We start from the raw sequence: 13,632 nt of genomic DNA, 5'->3' as shown, positions 1-13,632 counted from the left end.
TGTAAACCACCCCAAAACATTTTTTCAATATTTTTATTTTAATCTACGCGAGAAAATACATTGGAAACTACCCCTATGTTGTACATTTTTTTTTTTAATTTTTCAGAGAAAAAATGATTTTCAGTCTAGAAAGAAAAATTTTTTGACCGTCACTGACGGTCATGAGGTGGGTCAAAAAATCTGAAAAATTAGGAGATTGTTTTCTCGATGAGTACTATTGATTGCGCTAGATAAAAGCAAAATCTATTTTTTGAGCGTTCGCGTTGACGTGGAATGTCTTATATGTATATCTTCTTTTAGTATATAGTTTTTTTAAGTGGATTGAGCCGAAAATATAAATATATACTATTGGGGCTCCGCCCCTTGCACGCTTTACGCGCCAACCCCCTATTAGTGAATTATAATCTCGGCTTTGAGGTAAGAATAAAAGAATTTCAATAAAAAAAAAAAATTTTCAATCAAACTACATTAATTGTATAAGTTATAATAACAATTACATAAAAAATGTAATGAATACCTTTCAGATAAGTTAATTATGGTTGTCATAAAAGCTTTGGTGGGGATGTGGTGAATAATTAAGAGCGGTTCATAATAGACGTGAATGAAATATGATTATCTAACTTCCAAAAAAAAATAAATTTCAGAATAGTACTGGAGATATTTTTACAATAAATGTTGTTATTTATTGTAAATCAGTTCTATTTTTGATTTATTTTCTTTCTTATTTACATGGATGTTTTAATGTTTATAGGTACTCCTTGACCTTTGATTTCCATTCAAAATAATTGAATCTGTATTCTGTAGGCAGTAAGAAAATTACATATAAAATATCATATAATGTTTGACAACTAGTCACATGCTATAAAAATTTTTTATTTACTTATTTATGGACTTTTTTGTCAAGCCTTTTTAATGCATCTTTTCTTAATAATTTTTTTCGGCAATGTTTACAAATTTCATTGTGCTTCGGGTTATGTATACTTAATGACGCCGTAAATGTGTTACTTTCATAAATTTTCGGTCACAGATGGAACAAGATACAATTTTACCGTACGTATGATCTCTAACGTGGCGTACGTAATGATTTTCTTTTTATAACTGTATTGCATACACTATATTCAAAAAATTTGTTATATATTTTTTGATGAATTTTCAATTTTTCTATAGGTCCAAAAACATATGGGCAATATTCAGACTAAAGTAAGCTTATTGACCTGAAATTGTCAAATAAATTGATGAAATTTTGAGTTTTTTTCACTCAATACTTTGAATTATTAGAAAAAAATTTTTATATCCAATCTCATTAAGAAAACACCCGTGTATTGTTACTGAAATTATCTTTTGTCTACATATTTAGCATATGTTTGTTCATTATTTATTTTCGTTTTTCAACTTACTTAATCGTAAAAACTTTTATTCAAGTCAAATTATTTTTTCTATATATTGACCTCTTATATCTAAAATTGCGCTATCCATATTTTTTGTAATTTATGGAAACGTCGAGCTTATTTTTATAGTGAAAATCACTGGAGTGCGACAAACTTAATCAACTAAATTACAAAGCAGTAAAAAAAGTTATCCACTTCGTCCAGGAGTCAAACCGGGGCCTCCTTCTTGCCGGGAAGGCGCGTTAACCAACTTCGCCACCGAAGCCTCGGCGGACACCCTTCTCCACTGCACTGTTTAGGCGTGTCTTAGGTCGAACGCCGAATCATAGATATTGATGTTATTAATCGATGGGTAAGTAGTATGTCAAATTATTATTATTTATTGACCTCTTTCATCTCAAATTGCGCTATCCATTTTTTTTTTATTTATAGAAACATCGCGCTTATTTTTATAGAGAAAATCACTGGAGTGCGAAAAACTTTGTCCATTATAATTACCAAGCAGTGAAAAAAGTTATCTACTTTGGCCAGGAGTTGAGCCTGGGCCTCCTTCTTGCCGGGGAGGCGCCTTAACGAACTTCGACACCGAAGCCTCGGCGGACACCCTTCTCGACTCCTGGCCGATGTGGATAACTTTTTTCACTGCTTTGTAATTTTAATTGACAATGTTTTCGCACCCCAGCGATTTTCACTAGACAAATAAGCGCGACGTTTCTATAAATTAAAAAAAATATGGATAGCGAAATTTTAGATAAAAAAGGTCAGTATATAATAATAACTTTACATAATACTTACCCATCGATAGTAACATTAATATCTAATCTTTATTTACTATTTATTGTTGCTTTTTTAAACTACTTTGAATCGATACAGGAAATAATTAGAGACTATCGCTCATATAATACTATAGCCAGTAATAGTTTTAAGTTAAGAAAATTTTGCCAGCGTTAGCGACGACAATCGTAACTATATATTCGCGTGTCGGTAGGAGATCACGTTTACAAGACTTTATTAGAGCCAAGGGCTGTCTCCTCATTAATTGGGCCTAAAGTGGCAGAGAAGTTTAAAAATCGCCTGTTGCCGAGTAATTCCGCGATGCGTAACGTAAGTGGGAGGGGGTGACTAGCGTACGGGGGGTGCTAAAGGCACAAATCGACATCGGATCGGAGGGGGGTACCTTATATTAAAAAAAATGTGCCCAACATCGACGAAGACGTCCTTTTGGGGATGGATTTCTGCCAAAAATTCGACGTCGAGGCTAATTTCGGGAAAAGACTATGGCGAGCGGACGAAGGGTCGTGGGTCTTATTTGTAGGAGGGAGCGACGAACCCGAAAGAGTGATTTTCGCGGAATGCGCTGGTATTGTAGAAGTGAATAGTGAACAACGAGATCGAGTAAATCAATTTATCGTGCAAGTGTTATCGACGGCCACGGAAGCACTAGGGATAACTAGACTTATCGAGCATGTTATTTACGTAATCTAACGTACGCCGATTCAACATCGGCTGCGACGCATGTCGCCGCGGATGCAGGAAATAGCGACAGAGGAAGTCGAGCGGACGTATAGCAAGGGGATAATCAAGAAATCGTCATGCGATTACAAGATCATCCCAGTGATAATAAAGAAACCGGATGGACTTACTGATTTTGCATCGACTTTTGCGACTTGAATAAGGTTACGACTCACGATGCCTACCCTCTGCCGAGCATGGACTCCATTCTAGATCGACTTTGTAATGCGCGGTACTTATCTAAGATTGATTTGAAGCAGACTTATTTCCAGATACCAATGGAAGCCTCAAGTAGAAAGTATACCGCGTTTTCGATGCCAGGTTCGGGGCTGTGGCATTTCCGACAAATGCCGTTTGGCTTGATCAACGCGCCGATGACGTTCCAGTGACTCATCGACGCGCTTTTTGGGCCGGACTTACAACCAAACGCTTTCAGGTATTTAGACGATATAATCATAGCAATCGACGATTTCAACGAACACCTACGTTTCTTAGAGATAGTCTTGAGCCGGGTAACTGGGGCTGGTTAAGCGATTAAAATTGAGAAGTGCGAGTTTTGTTTATCGCAACTTACCTACCTGGGGTTTATCTCAGATAAAGACGGATTCCGGTCCAACCCTGATAAGGTTGCGCCAGTGCTCAAATAGCCCGCTGCTAGGAATGTTGAGCAATTGCGCCGATTCTTGGGGATGGTCGTGTGGTACAGCCGGTTTATCGATCGCGACTCGGAAATAAAAATTCCGTTACTCAAATTATTGCGTAAAAAGCAAGTGTGGGAACGGGAAGGGGAGCAGCAGGAAGCTTTTGATAAATTAAAGGGGGCTTTAACAGATGCACCAGTATTAGCGCGACCGGACTTTGCCAAACCATTTACATCACAGAAGAGGAGTGCCTCGCGGTGATTTGGGCTCTTAAAAAGCTACGACCCTACCTGGAGGGATATCGGTTCACCGTAATTACCGACCACAGCTCTCTAAAGTGAATCAACGACCTGCGCGAGCCAACTGGGCGATTAGCGAGATGGGCGTTAGAGATGTCCCAGTGAGACTTCAAAATTGTGTACATCGTAAGGGTGCCATGAACCACGTACCAGACGCGCTATCTCGATTATCGGGGGAAGAGAAGGAAATAGCTGCTTTTGATAAGACTTGCAACGAGTGGTACGTTAAAGTTAGTAATTAAGTATAAGGACTGGCACGTTGAGCACGGGAGACTTTATCGTCACCGGGTAAATCTGTTGTTAGATTCGATCACGCATCGAGAGAAAAAGTGGCAATTGGTAGTGCCGGAAGGAACGCGTCATGACTGACACACACTGTACGCCATCGAGCAGATATATGGGGATCGAGAAGACTTATGATCGCGTAGCTCGTGAGTATTACTGGCGGGGAATGTATTATGACGTCAAGGGGTTTGTGAAAGCGTGCAAATTGTGCCAGCAGTTTTAAGTGCTGCAAACAGCTCCTCAAGGGTAAATGGGAAAGCGAATTGTCGAGAGACCGTGGGCCGTCGTAGCCACCGATCTTACGGCATTTGCCACCTCAAACCCTCACTGGTAAAAACGAGAATCTTGATTGAACAATCGGATGACCAGAAATAATCTCATGCAGTTGAACGTCATTGCACAGAGGATGAACAGACGTCATAGCCGAGAAATGATCCGCGAGGGAGTCCGCCGACGTAATGTGTAATGGCGAACCATGCATCTCTCCAATCAAACCATACCTATGCATGAGACCCCAGCAACGAGATTGATCTTGTTCACGCTCAAATAAGTCTTGCAAAAAGCTCTCACGAGCCTCCCATGTATCATTTTGAAGAACAGCACGCATTTGTCTATACTGAATTGGTCGATCTGAGTCACCAGTTCTCCTAGCTAAGGCAAACATCCGGTCACATAGTTTACAACGTTTCCTCAACGATTTAGAAAACCATGGAGCAGCCTTACGCCTACGCTCCTGGTGCTCCCTAATCGGCGCATAAATATCTAAGTTTTTAAGAACAATCTTTTCAAATTTATCAAGAAACAAATCAACATCAGTACCCTTCTGAGTATTAACTAACTCTGGCAAAGAAGCCATAACGTTAGAACAAAAGGTCTTAACACAGAAGTGGCGAAAATCACGGCGAAAACGATTTGACATACGAGGTTCCCCTGCAATCCTTAAGTCGACCAGCTGATAATCATGCCTATTTATACATTCCTCAGAATCGGTTATAATAACATCGAGCTAAGTATGAGTATTTTCACGGCGATGCGTCACACCAAAAGGCACAAGATACAAGGAGTTTTCTAATATAAGCTGACGTAAGTCGGACGAGTAATAATCAGTACTTAGTAGGTCGGAATTTAAATCTCCAACAAACATTACTTTTGAAAAACTAGTTGATATTCTTTGAAATACATCAAAAAACTTCGTAAGCACGTCCCCCTTTGTCCGACGATACACCGATGCGACCAGCACTCGCTGGCTCTCTCCAACCCTGACATCCAACAACAAATACTCAGTCTCATTCAGCCTAGTGATCTGAGGAGACGCTACGGCCCGATGGGATATACTATCACGCAAATAGAAGGCAACACATCCACCCTGAACAAACTCACGCCTACCTCTCGCTGATTTCAAACCTCTGTCATTTCGTACTAACTTATAGTTTAGTATTTTAAATAGGGAAGAACCCTGCGTTGGCTTCAACCAGGTCTCAGTTAATGTCATTATATCTACATCAAAGTATTTGATAAGATGCCGAACATCTTCTATATGTTCACGCAGCGAACTAACATTTAAATGCACAACGCGAAGGAGCCCAGTATCTTTAAAATTACTATTTTCAGGGTGCACCGCAGCTTCTAGTCACTGTAACGACTCAAGATCGCACTCTGAAAAATACGCTGACGCATAGCTTTTTCATCTCGCTGCACATACACTTCCCTTCCTTGGCCCCAAACAAACTTGTATCCTAAACTTTTGGCCTTCTTCTTGGTTTGTAACAAAAGCCCATAGGTTGATCTAGGAAGTAACTCATATAACTGTATTACATTATTTCCTGTAAAATCGGAATAAATCACAGAAAATCTAAGTTCCCCAAAACTTTTTTTTGCTTTTAAGATATAATCACGAGACATAGCTGACTTCAAAGTAACGATTATGGTACTAGTACGACTAATTTTACTCTGGGTTTTCGAATTCTCTATTTTGAACATTCCTAGTGTGATCAAGTTCAGCCTTCAGGCGCTCATTTTCTGCTTTTAACTCACGAATCTCATCTGCATTTACCGTTACTTTATGTTCAACTTGATTTATACGCTGCTCAAAAACTGTATTTGACTTGACTATTTCTCTAAATAATGCTGCAAACTGCTGTGAAGTGGTAAAGTTCTCCCATCCAATGGGCAGTTCATTTGCCCCAATAGTAGGCTCGACTGTAGACCTTTCAATAGTTTATCAAGGCCTAAATTAATAAGTATAAAAATACGCAATTTTCTTTTTGTTTTTTTTTCTTTTCTTTGAAAATTTCACAATAATGAAAGTGAAGATGCAATAAAATATAAGTAAAACAAAAATAGAGCTATTATACATGTGAACGTAGAATTCATATACGGATACAGGACGTAAACAATAATAAATAGATTTATATGAAAGATATAGACACTATTATAATAGAAGACCGTGTTGATAAGCTAATCTGTGTTAATGGTATCGAAATTTGCGCACTACAGTATATTTGATCCGCTGTAGACTATCGACCGCGAATACCGGTAATGGCTGATGTTTTTAGTAAGCATATTAGATATACATCGGCAGGTGATAAATATACACAAAATTTTCACACAGTTAGCCCCTAAAGATGGCGCCCTTTACGTTGCAATAACAGTACCTGGTGCTCTTAACACATCCAGAAGATGATGAAAACAGTAATTTTGACGAACAAAATAAACAAATAAATACCTCCTTGGAACCAGGCGATAATTATAGGCCTCAGAATTCATGCCAAATTAAATCCAGGCACCTAAACAATCAGACACAGTACCAATCCACTGTCTAGCAATCGACGCACACCCAACAGTAGCACAGCCGGTGTATTTGGTCTAGCTTATGGTAATACGGCTTTTCAAAAGGCTCAATCTCTAGACTCCAAGAGGCCGAGAACATCAAAATCGTAAAGTGAAAGCCTACCTAGCTCTGGAATGTGATACATCTGGAAAATAAGCACTCCAACGGAGGTATTAGTATATTTTTATATAGATAACAGGAGCACCAAAATTTTGAGTGTACACTGTTACGCACCAGAACTGTAAAACAGAGCGAGAGAGAGAAGCGTGTTTGTCGTGCCACGTGCGTAGCGCCGGATCACGCTGAGATTTCCGGGCCTGGATGCCCGTGTATGCGTTTTTTGTGTTAAATTAAGTGATTTCTATTATCTAGAGTAATTCCGCCTCCACCGTTTTCTTTGTTATTAATCGCATATTATTTCCCGACAGCATCGTTTTCAGGCCGCACCGATCGTTTCTCCCTAGGAAAGTAGCTTGCCTCCCGACGAGCTACCCCCGGCGGGACTTCTTCTAGGTGAGAGTCTCCAGGAGCAGAGCTGGGTTTGGCCGAGCCGCGAGCGTCGTTAAGCGGTGATATTTTTGCGTTTCAGGTGCAGTGCCATTCGCGCCGTTTCCAGTGCGATCATTGGTGAGTAATTTAAGTGTCTTTGTGCGTTGTTTCAGGACCGCCTTGGCCATGACACCCTACGTATCGCAGAGCGAGAAGACGCAAGGTTTTATGTTGGTAAAAATTGAAGCAACAGAAGCTGATTTTAATAGATTAATCTTTTTTAAATCATAAGATCGCGTTAGGGTCTTATAAGCCAGGTTCTTATACTGCTACTTCAGTTTTTTATGTTGCCCTTAAATGCTTGCGCCATAAGCAACCATTTATGTATACATGATTGCCTCTGACAGAGATTGGTAGTTTTAAAAACATAATTAGGCATATAACTACATTTTAATTGTATACTACAAAAATAACAATAAAACAAGCATTTCGACCAATGATCATATTATATAGTCAAATTATAAAAAAAATTACACGCAAACAATGGTAGTACATTGAAGCAGTCTAAAAATCGTGTGGGGGGCAAAAAAATTGTGTGGAGGGACAGTGGAGGGGCAATGTGGGGTTATGTGGAATGCCCCATTATATATGGAATGTACCATTATAGAAGGGTTACTTTTTAAGATATTTGAAGATATCTACAGACTAGGTGCATTTGATACTACAGGTTCATGCTCGAAACCAATAGCGCTGCCTTTTTGCGACCAATAAGCGACCAATATATGTTTCCGTTTGTTTACTACACGTCATTACTAGGAGATACTTGCTTGATACCAACTAGCATTACATCGATTTACTTTTAACTGGCTGAAGCGACAAATTTTTTTAATTTGACAATAAATTAGCGAATAATTAGTAACAAACTATAGTGCTCATTAGAAATGGAATACTCAACTTAGAAGGAGGAAGAAGGGCACTGAGGTTAATATTGGATTAGCCAGTCATCGCTATATAAACTTGAAAAATTAATTGAAAAGTTTCAATATTATTTCTCATACGATCTACTACATGTATCTTTGTTACAAAATTAAATCACTCTTTTATGGAATAAAAAGTAAAATTGAATTTGAATGAAATTTAGAGCTGTAAAACTGAATGCGACACTTAATTCGTAACGAATTGAAAAAAAGGAAATAATTAACGGTCTTTAGGATTAGTACTACGGGCAAGTTGGAAGATCGAAATTTATTTTTTTTTCACAGACGAGTAGTTTAATACTTATATAATTAACAAAAAGGATCCAAGTTGGGCACAGAACTGTCACCCTGGTAAGGCACAGCAAGTCACGCTGCACATCGAGTTGAGCTGTGTTTAAAAAAATCAGCTAATTTTTCTAACCTCGAATTCAATTGCACTTCTGTGACTGCGACATAGCATAGATGATGATAATAGTTAAGTAGATTTAAGTTCCTTGGACAAAAAAGACAAATGGTGCGTTATAAAAGTAAAAACAAAAGTCTTTATATGATTTTGTTCATGGACAATCAATACAAGCGATTGCTTGTATGAAAAATGGTGCCGTGATAATGCAAAAATAAGATGGTAGCTACAACCACTCTATCCTAGTTATAATGCATTTTCGGAAAAATATTGTTAATAATACATGACAATTTAAGTATTAATGTAATTTGTGTAATTCAAAATGGCCTTGAAGGAACTTGATTAGTATTATTTTGTTATGAAATATTGTATACGAGAATTTGCCATAAATATTTAAACTTCATAAGCCACTTGTGAAGCTGTGAATAAAACGCGAAAAAATATAAAAAATGTCCAAAGAAATAATAAAAATTTTGAAATAAGGAGAAGAGAGATCCACGTGACTTCTGTTCCCTACATGCATGACGTTGCGCGCTCCGTAGTGACTTTCTTCTATGCTCTATTATGACGACTGTTTATTTTTATTCTTACAAAGCAAATACATTAATTTAAAATTTTTATTTCAGTAAAATTTCATTTATAAACATTGATTACAAATACGATGTTTTTTTTTCTTCAAAAAAATCGATATGAATATGAGTTTACTCAAATTTAGGATGTTTCCCGTGCCCTTCTTTCTCCCAGTGTGTCTAACAACCAAGAGTTCTCGCGCAAGCGCACAACGGTTCCCCTCACTCTCACAGCTTAGATATAATCTTATACCATATAGGGATATGATTGTCTTTGGTCGAGCGGACTATGTCTTTTGCCCGCGCCCAGAATCTGATAAAATATGTTATCGATTTTTGATCACTGCATTTTTTTTTTTTTTTTTTTACTGTTATTATTCATCCTGGTATCTTTGTTTACAACAGTCGTTTTATTTATGAATTAATTTTTTAAAAAGCATCACATTTGTAGTTAAAAAATTAGTGTTCAATCCTATAAATTCGATTTATTATTTAAATAATGTTAGGAGTAACATAAAACAGTTTTTTGATATGGTAAGTTTATTACATTTTTTACTTGTAAATAAACCAACTCTTCAAGTAAAAAACGTGTTCATCATGTATTGAAATGCTTGTGCAGAGAATAATATGATACTGTTTCCACACCACCTTGCGGTAAGTATCTTGGTGCGTTTTTTTTTACAGGAAAAATTAAAATCCCTCAAAAAAGTGGTGTGGAAACAGTATCATATTATTCTCTGCACAAACATGTTAATACATGATGAACACGTTTTTTTACTTGAAGAGTGAGTTTACTTACAAGTAAGAAATATTATCACTAATTTACCATACCAAAAAACTGTTTTATGTTCATCCTAATTAATCATTTAATTTATGATTAAATAATTTTTTAACGACAAATGTGATGCTTTTAAAAAAATTAGTTTATAAATAAAACGATTGTTATAAAAAAAGACACCAGGATGACTAATAACAGTAATAAAAAAGAAAAGAAAAAATGCATTGATCAAGAATCGTTAACATATTTTACCAGATTCTGTGCGCGATCTCAAGACGTAGTCCGCTCGACCAAAGACGATCATACCCCTATAATATGGTGTAAGATTATATTTAAGCTGTTAAGAGTGAGGGGAACTTAGGTGAAAGGTAAACGTAGGGGAAGCTCTCCCTCCACTGCCAGCTTGGTCGGAGAGAGAGTAAAATCGTTGTGCGCTTGCGCGAGAACTCTTGGTTGTTAGACACACTGCTTTCCCCTAGTGCTAGCTTTATATACAAGGTTATATTCACTGATAATAGTATATTACGCACCTAGTGAGCGAGGTTAAGAATGCCGCAGATTTCACGTGAATAAACGCCTGAGGCGAAGCCGAGGGGATAACGTGAAATCTAGGACATTTCTTAACCTCCGAACATGCTGCATATACTATTTTTCTGCATACCTTCGCAGAAAGGGCTGATTATCTGTTTTGAAGCAGGTCAGATATGAAGCACTTTCGGAGGGGGTATGCAAAAAAAATGAATTCCATGCACACCAGGGAAAAAAAAGAAGCCCTCGATACTATTCTTTTGCCTCGAGGTATTTTTCATGACAATTTGACCCATACAACGCCCTTGGTAGACAAAATAGCTTTCGCCACACAACTTCCAACCAACCGGAACTATCAATGATGGTAGTTGTATGACGAACATTATTATAATTTTACTTGCAACTTGAGAGTTAACGTGTAGATGCTATGAGATCTGAACTATTTCTTACTTTTCATATTAAGTGAGTTATTTACTGCATATAAGATATTTACTTCATGAGATTCGATCACGATCCTTCTCTTTCTATGAGGAGATACAGTCTTTCTTGTAAAAAAAATTCAATAAATACACAAGGTTTTAATCAGGTCGTTTGATAACACAAAGTTATGATCAACTTATCATGGACCAAATGACTTCAAGTTTGTAGAGCGCGCAGTGGCTTGGTCGGATATGGTTTGTGGGTCAGCACGCGGGAGACGCAGTTCGATTCCCGACCATGCAGTGCGACGCTTCCGAGCAAATGCCTCTGTGAATTTTCACACGTGCTTTTTCACCAAGCAATGCTCCTCGTAAAAGGATGGGGGCGACCTTCTCGCAACAAAACTGCCTATCACTTAGATTTTTCGCTGAAGTGGACTTTGTGATATCATCACAGAGTCAACTAACTGAATACACTGCATCAAAGAATGTAAAACATGTGTAACCACTAATGTTAATATGTAACCAATACTTTAACAATATGCCTTACTTAAACAAGGCTGTATGTACTCGTTTTTAATAAAAGCCTAAAAATTAATACACTATAAACTTGTTCCATAAAGGTGACTTAAAACTATTGTGCAAAAAAAATACTTGCAATGAAAAAATTTAAGCAGGCATTAATCACTTTCTTCATGAGTAAATCAATTAAATATGTTATCAGCTATATTAACACTTAAACTTTCAATTAACAAACACTCTTAAACATTACAATAACATGGAAAGCCACTTGTGGTTTTTTGAAGAGCAAAGAATCCTAAAGGTGTACGGCAATCTCTATGGTACTTATAGTTTTTTTACCTAATGTAACATAACTTAAAATATTTTTTAATTGATGAATTTTTAACTCTATAAGTAACATACATCGGTATTTTCTTAATGTCAGGCTCAAGTGACCTTTTTAAATAAAACCAACCCTGTTGTTGCGGTCCAATAAAAACCAATAAAATTTTACAATGGAATTTTTCTATTAGTTTCTTATCGGTATTTGCACCCGTAAATCCAAACAAAATCCGAAATGGTCAAAAATAGATTTTCTATATCATTTATTATAACTAGGACATGATTGAACAAAAATAAATTGACAAATTTATGTCATACCATCCGGATGGTAACATCAAAACGTGGGGATTAGAGTATTTTATATGTAAATTGAAAGAAAAGTTAGTTATTAATTTTTATCAGAATTTTGTAAAAAATACTTTAGTCCCCCTGTTTCGGTGTTGCCATCTGGGTGGTAGGACATAAAATTGTCAATTTATTTTTGTTCAATCATGTCCTAGTTATAATAAATGATATAGAAAATCTATTTTTGACCATTTCGGATTTTATTTGGATTTACGGGTGCAAATACCGATAAGAAACTAATAGAAAAATCCCACTGTAAAATCAAGGAATTTTTTATTGGTTTTTATTGGACCGCAACAACAAGGAATTACTTTCCCTTTTCAGATGTCAAGTATGCTATATCTTTCTATTCATGATCACTGAAACAGTATTCTACAATTAAAAACCCATACTTGTGATAAATGATTAGTTAATTCATCATATAATTGATCAGTCTATGTTACACTTAGCTGACTAATTGATAAATCATCAAATGACAGTATTTATTTAATCGTTGCGAAAAAGTCATTGTCTTTATTACAATCAACTAATATAATACTTGTTTCTAATTGTGAGGCTGCGCGCGCTCTTACATCCTAGGAGTTTCCTTAGATAGCAACTTATCAATAGGAAACTATTGGATTGGCTTGAGAATAGGTAATACTTTCTGCCAACAAGCAGAAAAGTTATTCGGTAAGAGGATACATAAAACAAGTAGTAAAACACGTATAAGTGTTTTTATCAGTAATACTTCAATAAATAGTATTATCAGCGTGTAAGGCAGCTTCATTTCAGCTGCATATAATCCATACTTGATAATACACCCTTATAATCTATTTACCCTTCGGTTTCACTCTGCTTACCTGGCTTGCCATACGCATTGAACCTGGAAGTAACGTTCAGTCAGGGACGGTACGCCCGTGAAGATTTAAGACTTGGAAGTACGAACGTTGATATCGTCACTGTCGTAAAAGTATATAGATGCTCAAACTAGACTACACTAAAATATAAAGTGGCTCGTGCGCTCATCTCTTTGGCATTCCTGATCCTCACACATATGATGCTCTTCATGTGATTACTATTGGAGCTGTTCACATAGACATTTTTTGCTTAATTCAATGTGAACGTTCATATTGAAAAGGGTGTTCCACTGCTCCGCTAAACTCAAATTGAGTGAACAGACTGAACAGACCTATGCTGTGTTCTCTGTCAGTCAACGTCATAGAGGTATAAGAATAGAGGAGAAAAGGGGGCGTGATATGCGACAGCAGAATTTGCTACGTAACGAGGCATCTGTCTTTGTCTGGCAGTTATGTTATTGGTCGAGTCATACATGAGATTGAATCA

The 13,632-nt window shown here is 36.9% G+C and overlaps 1 protein-coding gene across 4 annotated transcripts in view; it reads right to left on the bottom strand.

The window, feature by feature from the left end:
• LOC106637471 (PRL-1 phosphatase) overlaps positions 1 to 13,430 on the bottom strand; it is a 410,453-nt gene extending 397,023 nt beyond the window's left edge. For all 4 annotated transcript variants that reach the window (XM_089591085.1, XM_089591084.1, XM_089591087.1 and 1 more), the window contains exon 1: positions 13,149 to 13,430. The gene's annotated coding sequence lies outside the window, so the exon portion shown is untranslated. The remainder of the gene's footprint in view (positions 1 to 13,148) is intronic.
• Positions 13,431 to 13,632: the final 202 nt, after the last annotated feature.

Source organism: Copidosoma floridanum, unplaced genomic scaffold (genome assembly GCF_036245765.1).
Source record: "Copidosoma floridanum isolate Cflo_tuat_1 unplaced genomic scaffold, Cflo_Japanese_pri ptg000013l, whole genome shotgun sequence".
NCBI lineage: Eukaryota > Metazoa > Arthropoda > Insecta > Hymenoptera > Encyrtidae > Copidosoma > Copidosoma floridanum.
The sequence above is the reverse complement of the archived record's forward strand: the minus strand, read 5'-3'. Positions and strand labels throughout refer to the sequence as shown.